Here is a 16,558-nt window from a genome sequence, read left to right as displayed (position 1 = left end):
GTTAAAGCCTGCTGCTGCTCTAATATCCTGCTGATCATCATCTGTCTGGAACCCCATCTTGTTTGGCATTCTGAGATGAGATAATGTGATGGTAGATTGAGTTCCTTCTGGGCTTTTGCCAGGGCATCGCTGGCCTTCCAGCTGTGAGAGAAGTGGCTCACCAGCTTCTTGCAGACTCCTACAGCACGATCAATGCGGCCATCCTTTTTCACTGCATTTTCTAAGCGGAGAAAACAAACAAAACATTGCAAACTTTAATTATTGAAGCACACTGTTTTATTTTAAACAATAAATGTGCTCATACAACTATTTTTTTGCCACTGATTAAATAATAAGTTGTTTAAAATGAAATGTTTAGTTTCTGTATTTTTTCTAACGTTTTAAAGCTCTACTACACACATGCAACATACATTTTACAAGTTTTGTCAGGTTCAGAACAGGTTATTAAGTAAAAATTTATATTTAGGATAAGGATCATGGCACTGTAGCACTGTAGCCTGGTCCACATGTTCAGAGCGGCAGCTTTCACCAAGTTCGCTGCATTATCTGTTGTTATACAGACTTGACGTGTCTCATCTAAGCCCCACGCGTCACCGCTTCTCTCAGGGCCTCTGCGATATTCTCGGCTGTATGACTCTCCGGGAAAAATGCCGTCTGCAAACTGCGACTTTTTATCTCGAAGTCCTCTGTGAGGAAATGGACCGTCAGACTTATGTAGGGCTCCGTTTTCCTGCTGGACCACAAGTCTGTTGTAGCTGCATAGTATTCCACGTGAGACAGCTCTGCTTCAATCTTAGATTTGCATTTTTCATACAGCTCTTTTATCGCAACTTGGGAAAAATATATGCGGGATGGTATAACATACCGCCTGTCAAGCGTTCGGATCATTTTCTTAAATCCCTCTTTGGCGACGGTGTTTAATGGCAACATATTGTAACACCTGCTTTTAAAACGCTTCTAGATGCTACATAATGAATTAAGGGACCAGAGACTTTCGCGTTTCAATGAGCCATGTGTATTACACCACAAATCACCATACAGACAGTAAACATACAAAGTACATAGGCATCCAGTTGCAAGGCAAACATCAAAATAGTTCAGACTTTCATAGTAGAGTCTTTGGCTACCAAGAGCTCAGTCTTAAGAGTAATAGGAGCAAGGTGAAACAGTACTTAAGTGCAATATGGATGAGGCCACATCCGCCTGAATCCGAGCCTCCAAGTGGCTGTTGGTAATGTGAATAAACTGTAGCTGGTGGAACGCACAATAGATGACAAAAGTCTTGATGGCAAATCAAAGACAATTAATCCCATTTTGGTCAAGGACCTAGCTATAATTGAGCTGCCTCCTCATGACTGCACGTTGAACCCTATTTGAGCTTAGGAACCTCAGGTTCCTCAAATCAGGAAAAAACACTAGACAGCATTGGTGAGAAAGCTTCTCCATGTGGTTAACACATCCTTTCTCCCTCATACTACTTCTATCCTTTTTATGCTACCAGGAATCACACTGGCTAGAGCGCCCTAGTGACAGGATTAAATATTGCATGTGCAGAAAGCTAATAGGACAAATGGAACTGTAAAACTGTTACAATATCTTTAGCTGATATGAAACGTTATTGCGTCTGTTATGTCTTTCTGTCGTTGAGAGCCTTTCTGGTAAGGTGTCATACTGGCAAAGGCATCGCAAATCGTTTTTTGTTTTGGTTGACATCCAGATTTGACTTTGTATTCGTCAGTAAAGAGCTTTGTAGTGCCGCTTTTAAGTGATCAGACAAATTGGTGGTGTTTCCTTGTTTTGTGGCCACAACTTTATAACACTCCAAGCAAAGTACTTATGTACATGTGATTTATTTTAATAAATTTGCAAAGATTTCAAAAACGTCTTTCATGTTGTCATTATGGGGTATTGTTTGTCAAATTTTGAGGAGAAAATGAATTTACTCCATTTTGGAATAAGGCTGAAACATAACAAAATGTGGATTAAGTGAAGCGCTGTGAATACTTTCCAGATGCACTTTATTTATATATTTAAATATATATGCATATTAGTAGTAGAGCTGGGCGATATTTTTCAGCAAGTTGACTATATTCGATATCTCGATAATTATGTATTTGCTCTAAAATGGCTCAAAAGTGTTTTACTAAGAACATTTAATATAGACGACCAATTAAAACAAACTATTGGCGGACAAACAGTCCAATATAAGTCAATCTCTCATGTGTTATATATATATATATATATATATATATATATATATATATATATATATATATATATATATATATATAATGGTACATAAACTAGTTTTAATGTGATTTTCAGTATGTGGAAAACAGGTATTGAGTATTTTAAAGTTGTATATAGTCTCCCTGTTTTACTGATAATCAATATTCAGCTAATTAAGAGTCTGTGATATGATTTATTTTTAAATGGTTTGTTTTGGTTTTGGGGATACTGTATTAATTTTATATGTTCAGGTCTTGGAAAAGGTCTTAAATTTGATTTTAAAAACTCTTTAGCAACCTTGATAAAGCAAGAGGAGTTTTAAAAGTTTGAAAGAGATTTTGAGAGCTGCGGTGGAGGGAAAGATTATCAGTAAATAAACATTTAAATGTTGGTCTGTTTCTCACACAGAACTATTGTATAATTTATACTGGGATAACACACAAGTCTTGCACAATTTTAGTCCAAAAAAAATCAAACGTTGATACATGACTGTATTTAATATCTATACAGAGTATTAATCTGTTTAAATGTTTTGAAAATAACCAACAATTATTCACATTGTGACGTCAAATAACTAATTTCAGAGAAACTTAATCAGAGGAAAGATAAAGATTTGTTGATGAATTCATCTTAACATGGAGAAGGCTCTCTTTTTAATATTAATTTATTAAAGACTTCATCATTGGAACGTCGGCACGTACTGATTAATATTCATGAGCTCTTCTCCATAGTGGGTTTCGTAATTTGCGGGGGGGGGAAAAACGGTTCAGGTGGATTTTTACACGGTTTGGTGCAAGACAAGCGACACCTGTGAGTATCTTCACATTTAAAACTTTCAATTTGATTATTTAGACTACTTTTATGTACTTAAATGCTTGTAGTCCCGTAAACTAGGATTAATCCGTCGAAAACGTTTTAAGAACAATCTTAAATTCATCAATTTCGAGCTTTTTCATTGTTTTTTTTGGCCGTTGTTAATCAGTGTAGGCTAATCTGAGACAACCGTCCAATTTGAGGCGTTTAAATGAGAAAATAAAGACATTTCTCACGTGAACTGTGTCCGTTAAATACACCGATGGATGAAGTCAGTCACAATCAAATCAGATCAAACTTATTCAACGGGTTGCTGATATTTAACGCTCATTAAAGGATTTGCAAACACCAGTTTGTGCTGATTTCCCGCTTTATTGTTTCAGTGTAGATCTGTCAAGATTGATGGCGCTAAAATGTTTGTTGAAATAGTCGTTGAAAGGGTTTGCAGCTTTTCTCGTCGTCAGTGATTGTAGTTTGATGGCGCAGACGGACTTGCAGTTCCACATTTCACCACATGAGGGCGTCAAAGGAAATAAATGTGGCAAAAGCTTCATTTTCTCCTGTTGTTTTGTGAATCTGGTGTCAGAACATGAGCAGAGAGACTTTCCTGTGAAAAGCGGATTATTTTAGGATTATAAAGAGATTTATAATTTATAATAGATAGTTTTATTGTCCACAAACACTGTTCTCGTGTTTGATTGGATGATGGAGAACTCATGATAACAGAGGGAGGAAAAATATCCGCGTATTTTGAAGGTTTTTCGGCTTCTTATTGACGAGAATCTCAAAACTCTTCACACAGTCTCTGAGTGGGGCTTTAATTTTGAAGTTTGTATTTGTAAGTAGTTTATAGTTTGAAATGGTCTGACATTATTATGAATAAGACCGTCAGTGAGATCTGTAGTTGTCTGAATGACTCCCTTTGCTCGGATCCTTATTTCGGTATCGCTTCTCGGCCTTTTGGCTAAGATCAAGTGTAGTATCTGTTCTTATCAGTTTAATATCTGATACGTCCCCTATCCGGGGACCATATATTAAATTGATTTTTGGATCAGGGAGATGGAATAGGGGCTTGCTCCGTCCACTCCACGCATCGACCTGGTATTGCAGTACCTCCAGGAACGGTGCACCCCCCTAAAACTGTCAAGAAAAGAACTGAATATCTGCTCTTATGGTGGAATAACTTTGAGTGACAAATTAAATGCCCTTTCTAATTTCATTTAGAATATATTTTAATAAAATCGCCTAGAAGTTGTATATGCGCTTCAATTAAACATCTCATCTATAACGGTCGCTTCTCGGCCTTTTGGCTAAGTTCTGAAGGTGGAGACAGCGATCGACTTCTCAGTTGGGCGGAGCCTTTAGCCGTTGTTGTGGCCTTGGGCTATTCCAATTGAGAGAACATTTTGAAACAAGCTTTTGCAGACAACTGAAAAGGTAAGTTTTTTTTTATTTTTATCTTGTGTCATATTTATTGCTTATTTGAGTTGATTTATTTGCTGTTTTAAGTCTTTTATTGTAAAATTTTATATTTTTTATTGTGTTTTTTAGCCTGTTGGTGCCTCCAAAATGTCAGCTGCCCGTGCTGGCACAAGGAGGCACCACAGCGTGCGGTTTTTATTTAGGGAGGTGGAGGGGAAGCTTCTGGAGATGTCACGGCTTTTCCAGAAGGCTGATCCAAAACACCCTTAATTTTAAGCCTGATGAATTGAATTGTTTAATGATTCTGCCCCTGAACAAAGGGTTTGACCTAAGTTTCAAAAGTGCTTCCTTGTTGAGTATGTTTTGGCAAAAGTTTGATTCAGTTAAGGCCCAGTTTTCCATGTTTTCTGCGGAGAAACTTTCTGACAACACATTTAAAACTGTGATTGTCAGGATGTTCAATGAAACAGTAACTGGAGATGATATCTGTATTTGGCTGGGTAGATTTTGCACTGTTCGAGGTCCACCAGTCAAAGTGTTGGATGAGGATGGCATTTGGACATGCTCCTGGCTAATTCCCATTAAACAATGGGAAGACGCTGGGGCTACCAGGGTCTGAAACATCTACCTTCCATGATTGTGTTGGGAGAGAACAGAGGCTACATTCATTATCAGGGGATGCCCAAGTTGTGTAGGAAGTGTGTGAAATTTGGGCATCTTGCTGAAGCATGCCAAGAGATAATATGTGGGAAGTGTAGAGAAATTGGTCACAGTTTCGAGGAATGTACCAATGGCAGACGGTGTAACCTCTGTGGAGATTCAAACCACCTCTACAGAGATTGCCCTAAAAGCTTTGCCAACAAATTAAAAGCAAACAAAATGGCTGCCCCACAACCATACAAAACCATAATACTTAGAGAGGAGGAGGCGGGACCGGAGGTTTTGGCGGGAAATTCAAATTCCCAGCCAGCCTCCGGGATTGGACAGGAGGAAGGAAGTGGGGCAGTCATGGGGTGGAGTCTAACCGAGTACTGGAACAGGTTGAGGAAACTCCTCCCTCCCCAAAGAATATTGAATCAGAAATGGAGGAGGGGGAGGAGGAAACAGTTTCCTCCCTCCAACGCGAGTTTCAAGTGGGAGTGAAACTGGGTGTTCACTCCCAAACGCTCAAGTGCAGAAAAGGCCCGCAGGATCCCCTTTGCTTGAAACAGAGGAAAAAAAGCTTAGGCCAATGCAGTGCCCAGACAGCTCCTTTTCGGGCTGTCTGGACCATGTGTGGCCTTTTGGATCCCCAAATGAGGTCTCTTTTCTGCATGTGAAGCTAAAATCATTGTCGCCAAAAGAGCTGCAAGAGAATTTCTCTGTAGTCCAGGAGGCTTCGAGCACCTACCCTCCTGACCCTGGGTCTTCCAGGTTAAAGGAGACGTAAGTGTCACAAGTTTTAATATGATTTTAATTATATCTCTGTGATTTTAATATACAATGTTTCTTAATAGCCCATACCTTTTAATCACACTGCTCATGGCCCTCACTATCTCTACAATAAATGTGAGAAGTGTGAGGTCTACTCTGCGAGCAAAGAGTGTTTTATCCTTTTTAAAGTCTTGTAAGTCAGATGTGTTTTTATTGCAAGAGTGTGCTCTGCCTTTTTTAACAAATTATAGGAAGTGGGAGGAGATGTGGACTCCAGGTCCCTCACTATGGAGTGGATCCAACCAAAACAAATGTGACGGTGTTGTCATTTTAATAAATAATCCCAACATTGTGGTGAAGGGTAGCACTGTGGTTAGGGATGGGCGGGCAATTTTAGCAAACATGACTTTTTTGGACAAGGATTTTAACATTTTAAATGTGTATGGTTTTACTGATAAAAATGAAAGGTATGAGCTTTTAGAAGACCTGCAGCCCCACATGTTAGGTAGGGTTCCCCTAGTAGTGGCAGGGATTTTAACTGTGTTTTAACGCAGAAAGACAGAAAGAGGGTTGGAGAGGATTTTAAGGCTGACAAGACTTCGGTTTTATTGCAGGGTTTAGTCAAAGATTTTAAGCTAGTCGACTGTTTTAAAAAATGCATCAAGGAGAGGAGGGCTTCACCTGGTTTAGTGGTGATGGGGCCAGAGCCTCTCGAATCGACTATGTTTTTACAAGGGACTGCCCGCCATCCGATACAACATTGACCCCCCTCTTTTTTTCGACCACTTGATGCTGTCTTGCACCCTTGCACTCCCCACCGGTGTGACTGTAGGGGGAGGGCTGTGGAGGCTGAACTGCTCCTTGTTGGAAGATGAGGAAGTAGTTGGAGAATATAGGGAGCAGTTCGGCCAATGGCAGACCCTCCAAGACTTTTATGATTCACGAGCACAGTGGTGGGAGATGGTAAAGGCCAGGACAAGACAGTTTTTTAGAAAGGTAGGGAAAAATAAGAAAAACAGAGGGAAAAGGCACATGATGGGGCTGCAAAAAAGACTACAGAGATATTTTAACCTTTTAAATAACGGTTTGGATTTTAGTGATGATATAAAAAAAATAAAAAAGGAAATGTCAGTTTTAAGTGAAACACGAAGCAAAGGTGTCATTTTAAGAAGCAGAGAAAGAGACATTGAAGAAGGCGAAAAGTGCACCAGGTATTTCTTTAAAAAAATTATCACACGGGGAGGGGTAATAACATCTTTAAAAACTGGAGGGAGGGAAGTGCACACAACAAAAGAAGTTTTAAGTGAGGTCACAAAATATTATGAAGATTTGTATTGCAAAAAAGAGTAGATAATGACACTTTAAGGGAAGTTTTAGCGTTTTTAGAGAAAAATGTCAATGGCAAAGGTGTTTTTTTATCCCAGGATTTTAACATTTTAGAAATTCATAAGGCTCTTAAAAGTTTTAAAAAGGGGAAGTCCCCAGGAATGGACGGACTCCCCCTAGAGTTTTATGTGACTTTTTGGGATATTTTAGCACATGAATTATTGACCGTTTTTAAAGAATTTGAGACTTTGACCAGACTTCCTGACAGCTTTAGAATAGGGACAGTTTCATTGTTGTACAAAAAGGGAAACAAGACTGACCTAAAGAACTGGCGACCGATTACGCTTTTAAATTTTGACTGTAAGCTTTTTAGTAAGATTTTAGCCACACGTATGTCGACTGTTTTAGAGGACGTAATCCACCCGGATCAAACTTGTGCTGTGCCAGGGAGGAAGATCACGGACAGCCTAGTACTGATTAGAGATGCCATCTGTTATGCGAGAGACAGAAATTTTCGACTAGTAGTCCTCAATTTAGATTTTGAAAAAGCATTTGATCGGATCTCGCACCAGTACTTGTTTCACGTACTGACAAAAATGGGTTTTCCAGGGAGGTTCATAGCCTGGGTGGGACTGCTGTACAATGACATAGTCAGCAAAATTCTTGTAAATGGGCACTTAACCAAAATGATAAATATCTGTAGTGGTGTCCGTCAGGGATGCCCTTTATCTCCTCTCCTTTATGTGGCGTGCATTGAGCCACTGGCACAGATCTTGAGAAAGGATAAATGGATTAAAGGACTAGACGTTCCGGGACTGGTGGACTGACGGCGACCTGTGTGCTGTACATGGACGACGTGACCCTTTTAGCGACAGACTTTTTATCAGTAAGAAGAGCAATGGATGTGACAGACTGGTACGGTCGGGCCTCGGGCACCAAGCTCAACAGAAGTAAGTCCGAGGCCCAGCTTTTTGGGCCTTGGGGAAACGTTGACACAGGTGGACTTGAAGTCGTTTTTAAAGAGACCGAGCTAAAAATTTTAGGGGTTAAATTTGACAAAGAGGGTGGAGGATGGGGAAATTGGACTGACATGCTAGGGAAAGTCAGGCAAAGACTGGGGTTTTGGGGACTAAGACAATTGACTCTAGAAGGAAAGGTTTTAATATTTAAAGCAGTGATTTTACCCTTACTTTTACTTACATGCTCTGTTTTTAGTCCCCCTAGGAGTTTTCTTCTAGACCTGGAGAGGGCAGTGTTTTATTTCTTGTGGGGGTCCAGGTTGGAAAGACTGAAAAGGGAGGTCATCAAGAAAAGACCAGAAAATGGGGGAAAAGGCCTCCCAGACCCCCACCTGTTTTTAGCCAGCCGTTTCACTGCCCTGCATATTGGTTATGCGGTGACCCCATCCACAGAAAATAAGACTGCAGCCATGGCCCGCTTTTGGATGGGGTCTTACCTGAGAGCTTTAAAGATTTTAAAAAAAGATTTGACAACCCCAGTGGCTTTTAATCTTCCAAAAGAATAGGATTTTATCAAGAAGTTTTTAAAAAGAAATTGTTTAGAGTCGCAAGATGTCACCCTTTTAACCAACCACAAATCTCTTGTCTCTTTTGTGCAGGACCGGGAAACAGTGAGTCCAGTCCCAGGCCTCACACTAGGTGAGGCAAAAGATGTTTGGAAAAATGCTGCCCACCCAACTCTCCAGAATAGGCACAAGGACATGGCGTGGATGGTGGCCCATGAGATCCTCCCGGTCAGGGCGGTGATGCACTCCAGAGGCATGGCCAAGAATCCAGTCTGCCCTCGTCCGGGGTGTAGTGCCCCGGAGACAGTACGACACCTGCTCTGGGAGTGCAGCTGCTGCGGGACCTGTGGGCCAAGACCGGCCCCCTGTATTTCCCGTGCCTGCCAGCGGGTAGGGTCCAGATGGATTACAAGCTCGCCATCCTTGGTGTGGGCCAGGGCTTGAAGGACTGTACAGCAAAAACTTTACCTCGCTCTGGCTCACTTTCAACTCAATCAAGGATGCCATCTGGACCACAAGAAACCTGCTGGTGGGGAAACACGTTACGGTTCCCCTCCACGCGAGCGAGCAAATGGTAACATCAACGCTGCAGGGGTACCGGGCGCTGTTATTCGGACGGGGGGGCCGGGGTCACACGGAAGAGGTCCCGGCCGCCACCGTACTTTGGCCGCCTGTAGATGCACCCTTACCACCACCGGCTACGGGAACAGCAGGCCAGCGGGCAGGAGGAGAGGGATCTCCTCTGAGCACAGAAGCGGCATGCCAAGTGCCTTTCCTGGAGAGTGGGATGATGGCCAATTTGATAGGGACTCATCCCGGTCTTGAACAATAGATGGCATTTTAAATTGGCACCAAGTTGTTTTTATTTATTATTTTTAAAACATTACTTTTAACACACAATTGAAAAATAGGGACTTTTAAGCACACAATTGAAAAATATGGACTTTTAAGATTTTTTATGATTTTACTAGTGTCTTAAATTTGTCTTGTTAATTGTCCTTTTTATTTTGCAAATATTATGAAGTTGTGTGTATATGTTTTGTTTTATCGGTTTAAGTAAAATTTAAAGATTGTGTGAAAACATATTGGAAAAGAACAATTGTGGAAAAAATGAATGTCAAAGAGAAATGGTGACAATAAATTTTTTTCGAAAGAAAAAATCTGTTCTTATCAGTTTAATATCTGATACGTCCCCTATCCGGGGACCATATATTAAATTGATTTTTGGATCAGGGAGATGGAATAGGGGCTTGCTCCGTCCACTCCACGCATCGACCTGGTATTGCAGTACTTCCAGGAACAGTGCACCCCCCCTAAAACTGTCAAGAAAAGAACTGAATATCTGCTCTTATGGTGGAATAACTTTGAGTGACAAATTAAATGCCCTTTCTAATTTAATTTAGAATATATTTTAATAAAATCGCCTAGAAGTTGTATATGCGCTTCAATTAAACATCTCATCTATAACGGACGCGAGATTAAGATCAAAAACACATTTCAGTGTTCAAATATATTCAGCAGTAAAATCTGAAGACACTGGAATCATAAAATGTGCTTCTTTATCTCTGATAACACTAAACAAACGCAATTCTCCCGGCTTGTGTAGCTAATGCGCATGCGCGTTCTCTAGTTGATTGACAGGCGATGTCTGTTTCTGAAAGGTGATTGGCTCTTTTACCTGTAAGGCGGGACTTCCTTTCTACATCCGTTGACGTTCCCAATTTCAAAACTAGTCTCTTATGGAGGACCTAATGTGACAATATTACAAATAATTATATATGTGAACAAATGAACAGAATAAAAAAGCACAGAACATGTTAAGAGTTGTTAAAGTAGGTTGAAAATACACTCCTTTAAATTCATATTTTTTATTTAATGTCATTTATCTTTCATACATTGTAAATTTTTTATACAGCGATGTTGTTGATTAAACTTGAATGATCAACACCCTTACCAGTGCCCGAATTCATGTTCAGGATTTACCGATTCATGTTCGGGATTTACAGATTCATGTTCAGGGTTTACCGATTCATAGTGAGTTTGGGAGCCGATTGACACACTGTTAATTCTGCTGCAGTGTTATCCAGTAGATTAGTTATCAATAAAGGGTTTCTTAATAGTCTTAATAGTTAACATTTTTTCCATCTTCTCTGATGAAATGTGTATTTATCCACAGTTTTCCTGAGCAATCACTGGACAGTGCCATGATGATACTAATTGCCTGTTTTCTGTTTCTGGTCTCGAGACACAATGTCAAACTAACCGAGACGAGGGATCCGGATGGAGAACAACAATCATTTAAGTGTTATTCAGGGGTCAAAATTAATTTCTCGCTCACAAGAACTAATAACTAGAATAATCAATGATATCAACATAACTGACCTCAGACCATCCCTTTATGTCATCTACACACTCACATGAGGCACTTTAAACAAAAAAACAGTCGTTTCAACTATAGAGCCACATGTTTTTATGCAACTTCTACAAATGTAATACTGAAGTTGCTGAGACTATACGCTGATACGGGTGAAAACACTGCAGACCGGAAATGGAAAACAGGAGAATCGTGGAACACTTCTGCGTTCGGGAAAATGGAGAATCGAAAAAGTGGTTTTGATGCATCACAAATAAGAACAATTTTGAATTTGTTCTAATTTAAAATAATAATTTTCAGTTTTTGGCCCAGTTTTTATTTAAGTGCATAATTAAAAAAATAAAAATAAAGTGTACATAGAAATAAATTATTTGTGACACAAATTAGTAATTATACTTTTATTTCTTTAAGTATTATTGTATTTATTTCCACATTTATGCATTTCCTCAAACATTTATTAATGCATTTACTGATTTCTACATGTATTAATTTCTATATGTGTTTGTTTGTATGGTAATGAGGGGGTGTGTTTTCTACTTCAGGCAGAGTAATCGAGCTCCGAGTGCTCCAGAGTGAATCTTACAGGCCTCAGTGACATCTTGTGCTTCACCAAATGAAATTCAAGACTACAGACTTGAAATACATTCACAGGTGATTGTGAACGTGCTTTTAGAAATGTAATAATGTACCTGTGAACAGATCAAGTCAAAAAGGGAATGAATAAATCTCTACGTTAAACAGGCCTAATGGTTTCATAGCGCTGTACCTTTATTTTTAGGGTCAGTAGTAGGCTGACTATATTCTAGTTTTCCTAAAAGAGGATATCTTTTTTTTTTTTTTTTTTTTTCCTCTTCACCGGGGGTGGGGGGGTAATAGGGTTCAAAACAGTGTTACTATGAATGCAAACTTTAATACAGTGAAAAAGACTCTAAAATAAAGTATTTGATGCCATGAGTGTACCTTCATTTACTATTATTTTAATGGCCATGGAATATGAAGCAATGTGAAAACAATTTAACATTTTAACTTTTGCTGACCGTTTATGCTTCACAGAGTTAATGTGCGCTTCTAAATCACTTGTACCTTTATTAGCAACTGACACACAAGTGCAGCTTTACATGTCATACATTCCCACGGATCTCCACATGGACGAAAGCATGGGAATATTTTGTGCAAGTTATCTGTAAATTTGCACTTTCATTTGGGCATTGTTTCCTCTCAGTGGTCATTTGCTGCTACTGTCAAGCAATTGTTTGATGCCAAACACAATAGCGCTTTGCACGTTCGAGGAGAGATTGACAGGCAGGAATTTGGCTAATAGTTGCTGCAAGCCTCTTATAAAAAAGAAAAGTTGCCAGCCACCACCAGGGTTTTTGACGATTTTCACTAAACTTTAATGTCCCGCAGAATATTTTCTTCCATGAATATATGAAGATGCTATATATCAAAATAAAGCTCTGAGCCTCTGCTTTTAGGCAAAAAAAACTATTTTATTTTATCTTAATATGTTCTTTTTTTATTGCCACTTGAACAGAGGTAGGTTTTGTCAAAAACAACATTTCAGACAAAAAGCTGAGAAAAAGGCATTTTTATCAAACAAGTGCTTTAGTATTAGTATGGTGTTCCACTTCACGTTTGAGACGTTTGCAGTCTGTTTCTTTGATCAAAGAGTTGCGTACTCTTTCAAAACATGCTTGCTGGTCTTCCTTACCGTATACCACCTAAAACACGGATACCCGGAAAATTCCGTGTTTGGCGGGAAGCGTTTTTCATAAAACCCGGAAAATTCTGTGTTTGGCGGGGAAAGAGTTAAAGTAGTTTTTCGTGGGTTATCTGCATGAATATGAAATGAAGTCGATAAAAATGCATTATTATTGAGGTTATTATCAGTAGGCACAGATTTATCTATTAAAGGAACGATCTACAAATATGTCGACATAAATGGCAAAAATGCAAAAAAGAAGGCACAGTTAACAGACCAACTATAGTTTACCCAACTATGACGATTTCAACTTCTCGACCACAGAAGTGTGAAAAGGGTCTATAGAGATAATTCATTCCCTATTTTATGGAGGGTCAAATTCCATTAAATAAATAATTACATACATAAAGAAATCATGCAACCATATTGGTTACCCTAGCAACCAAGTTGCAAATCACATATCTCTGCACCAGATCATCGTAGAGACATCCGGGTTGACTTATTTCACTCAGTATGGCAAGTACCCATGATAAGTATCACCCTGGTAACTGCCTCACAACCAGATGGAGCTACCTTAGCAACCAAGTAACAAAATATCTCTGCACCAGAAAATCGTTGAGACTTCCGGGTTGACTTATATCACTCAGGAAGGAAAGTAGCCATGTATTTTATCACCTTGGTAACTGCCTCGCAACCAGATGGGGTTACCCTAGCAACCAAGTAACTAATAACATATCTCTGCATCAGAAAATTCACCATCACTGTTTATGGACTACTAAATCATGATTATTAATGTAAAATATTACAAAGAAATAACACACACATTATATATATATATATATACACACACACACACACCTAGCTAGACATGATTGAATGTTTATTTACGTAACCTTTATTGATTGTTGAGTTCATGTTGATTTTGACTGACAGTGAAAAGAAAAAGCTAGATAGAAGGAAAAGAGTTTTTTATAATACTGGAATTTCGGACAATTGACGAGCAAACTCTGTTGATCTACTGTTAAAGGTGCAGTACGTAAGATTCAGAAACCCTTGTTATTAGTGACACCTGTGGCCGTTAAGTGAACTGCAGCAGCTACCTGTTGCTCGTGCACACACTCCGTAGGGACTCGAGCATCTGCCAAAACAATCCCGTTACATATAACGAAGACAACGTGATTCACCGGCATCATGCTGACAGATGAGGTAGCATAATTAAAATGACGCAGTTATGATTGTTTTACTACAATCTTTGAGACTTTATATTTGAGTCTCCAGTGCTGGAACAGGGCTAAAACAAAGTGTGGATATATGTCTGACTGTACGAGACTGTAGTTTGAAGTAATCACTTTTCTTTGCATGATACATTGACTGCATTTATACGATAGCCTATGTCGGCGTTAGCTAGCTAGCCAGCTTTATCGATAGCTGTTAGCTAAATTTGGTGGATGATGACAGTAGCGGTTTATAAAATAGACTGTACATTATAAATATGTGACACAATTCAGTATTGATGTGATTCCATCACAACTGACATTTTAATATATCGATGCGCTTTTGTTTTATAATAATAGATTTTATATATTTTCTGTACTTTTGCATTATCTTGAACATTGACTAGCATTCATTTCATGTTATTGTAGTTTACCTTGCTGAATAATTACAGATTAACATTATGACAGTTACTGTGCAGGCAAGATCAAGTTAGCTAAAATGACGCAGATCAATCCTTATGGCACTATATTTCACATGCTTTACAGTTATGTAAGCTTACCTGTCCAATAACATTCAATCTTTATTTCTAACAAATTCAATCAAACTTTATTTAAATGACTGTAATTACAATATTGCCATGTCAATACAATATTTCTATCTGTTTCTTTCTATTTATCCTTTTCCTTCCTCTGTCTGTCTATCATTTAGAGCACTCTAGCAACCAAACCCTTTTGACTTCAATTCAAAATCAATAAGATGGTATCTCAGGATCAGAATGTCATAGAGACGTCCAGGTTGACTTATTTCACTCAGGATGGCAAGTAGCCTTGATAAATATTACCTTGTGTTTTTTAAGTACTAGTTTATGTCTGATATGAAAATGTTTTATTTCGGTGTACACTTTATATACATTTTTTACAGTTCTTTGCAAATATTTTATTTTTTATATTGTCACTTTAGGTCCTCCATAGTCTGGAGCTCAAAGCTGATTGGTCCGTGTGTGCGGCTCTGTTGTACACTGACTCAAAACATTGCAGCAAGTCACATCACATCATTAAATACCTGGTGTCTTGAAAAGGCTGACTCCACTTTCGCCTAGCCCAGCAGGACCTTTCCAGGTCTGAGCGGTTGTAGGCTAGCACTGCTCCTGCTAGTGCAGACTTGAAAACTGCATACTTGGAGTGGCTGTCAGTGCGAATGGCTGCATCAAAGCGATGGATCCAATGGAATATGTCCAGACGCGCCACCATACCATTGTCCACCCATGTCTGGAACAAGGTCTCCACAGCGGTCGGGCCTTGTGCACGACAACACCCACGATCAACGTACAAAATCTTTGGCACAGACTGATTGGCCTGCTGGAATATCTCCATTACTCCACGGCACATGGGCTCCAGATACTCAGTGGACTCTTTGCAGGTGAGGACAAATGAGACAATCTGGGAATGCTCATTGCCTATGCTAGTAAACCACTCAGCTATGATGGGGATACCCTAGCAACCAACTAACAAATCACATATCTCTGCACCAGAACAAATATTTCAGGTTTTGTTCATGGGACTCAGGGTAGCAGGGATCTATCTATCTATCTATCTGATAGACTGAATGGTCGTATAATCTTTAAACTTTGAACTTTTAAAACTACTACTTAAACTTATAACAACTTCAAATTAAAAACCTTCAAACTTTTACAACTACTTCAAACATTATTGCTATGTTCTCTCAAGCCAACCTAAAGTTTGTCCACAAACTTTTCAATCTAGAAATAAATAAATACATGTGGAATTAAAAAAATACAGTAATACAAAAGGAAATAAAGCTAAGTACTAGTTTATGTCTGATATGAAAATGTTTTATTTCGTAGTACACCTTAATTTTTTTTTACAATTCTTTGCAAATATTTTATTTTTTATATCGTCACTTTAGGTCCTCCATAGTCTGGAGCTCAAAGCTGATTGGTCCGTGTGTGCGGCTCTGTTGTACACTGACTCTAAACATTGCAGCAAGTCACATCGCAATGCATCATCGGTTACATTCCTTGTAAACTGGGTGTAATTGTAAATATTTGTTAATAACATGTAATAACAATGTGTATTAGTCATGAAGTATGTGTATTTGAATGTGTATCACCATCGACGTGAATAGTAGTGAGCAGAATGACTCCTCTGATTGGCTCGCTTTCAATTCATACTTACCTGGCAGGGGAGACACCATGATCATGAAGGTGGTTCACCCAGGGTGAGGCTCAGTCATTGCACTCCGACTGTGCTGACCCCTGCGAATTCCCCAAATGTGGGAATCTCGACTGCATAATTTCTGGTAGTGGGGGACTGCGTTCGCGCTCTCCCCTGATCATTTGGTTAAAGATAGATTAAAACGGTTAGCTGAATGTTTCACATTGGAGGGTGTTCAAGCATGAACTGCTCGTTTAACCCTCTGTTGCATGATATATGAAATAATAGAGAAAAAAAATATTTCCACACATTGTATTACCAGTCATAGAGCACATTGAACAATTCAACACATAATTTACAAAAAT

General features: G+C 39.1%; 2 non-coding genes and 1 pseudogene across 2 annotated transcripts; all 3 read left to right on the top strand.

Moving 5' to 3' along the window:
• Positions 1–3,986: 3,986 nt before the first annotated feature.
• LOC127620434 (U2 spliceosomal RNA) lies at positions 3,987–4,177 on the top strand. Its single transcript, XR_007967721.1, has one exon. It is a non-coding gene; the product is annotated as a U2 spliceosomal RNA (small nuclear RNA).
• Positions 4,178–9,864: 5,687 nt separating this feature from the next.
• LOC127620449 (uncharacterized) lies at positions 9,865–10,041 on the top strand (annotated as a pseudogene).
• A 6,165-nt stretch (positions 10,042–16,206) lies between these two features.
• On the top strand, positions 16,207–16,370 carry LOC127620420 (U1 spliceosomal RNA). Its single transcript, XR_007967709.1, has one exon. It is a non-coding gene; the product is annotated as a U1 spliceosomal RNA (small nuclear RNA).
• The last annotated feature ends 188 nt before the right edge of the window (positions 16,371–16,558 follow it).

The sequence above is a fragment of the Xyrauchen texanus genome, chromosome 26, assembly GCF_025860055.1.
Source record: "Xyrauchen texanus isolate HMW12.3.18 chromosome 26, RBS_HiC_50CHRs, whole genome shotgun sequence".
In the NCBI taxonomy this organism is placed as follows: Eukaryota; Metazoa; Chordata; class Actinopteri; order Cypriniformes; family Catostomidae; genus Xyrauchen; species Xyrauchen texanus.
The sequence above is the reverse complement of the archived record's forward strand: the minus strand, read 5'-3'. Positions and strand labels throughout refer to the sequence as shown.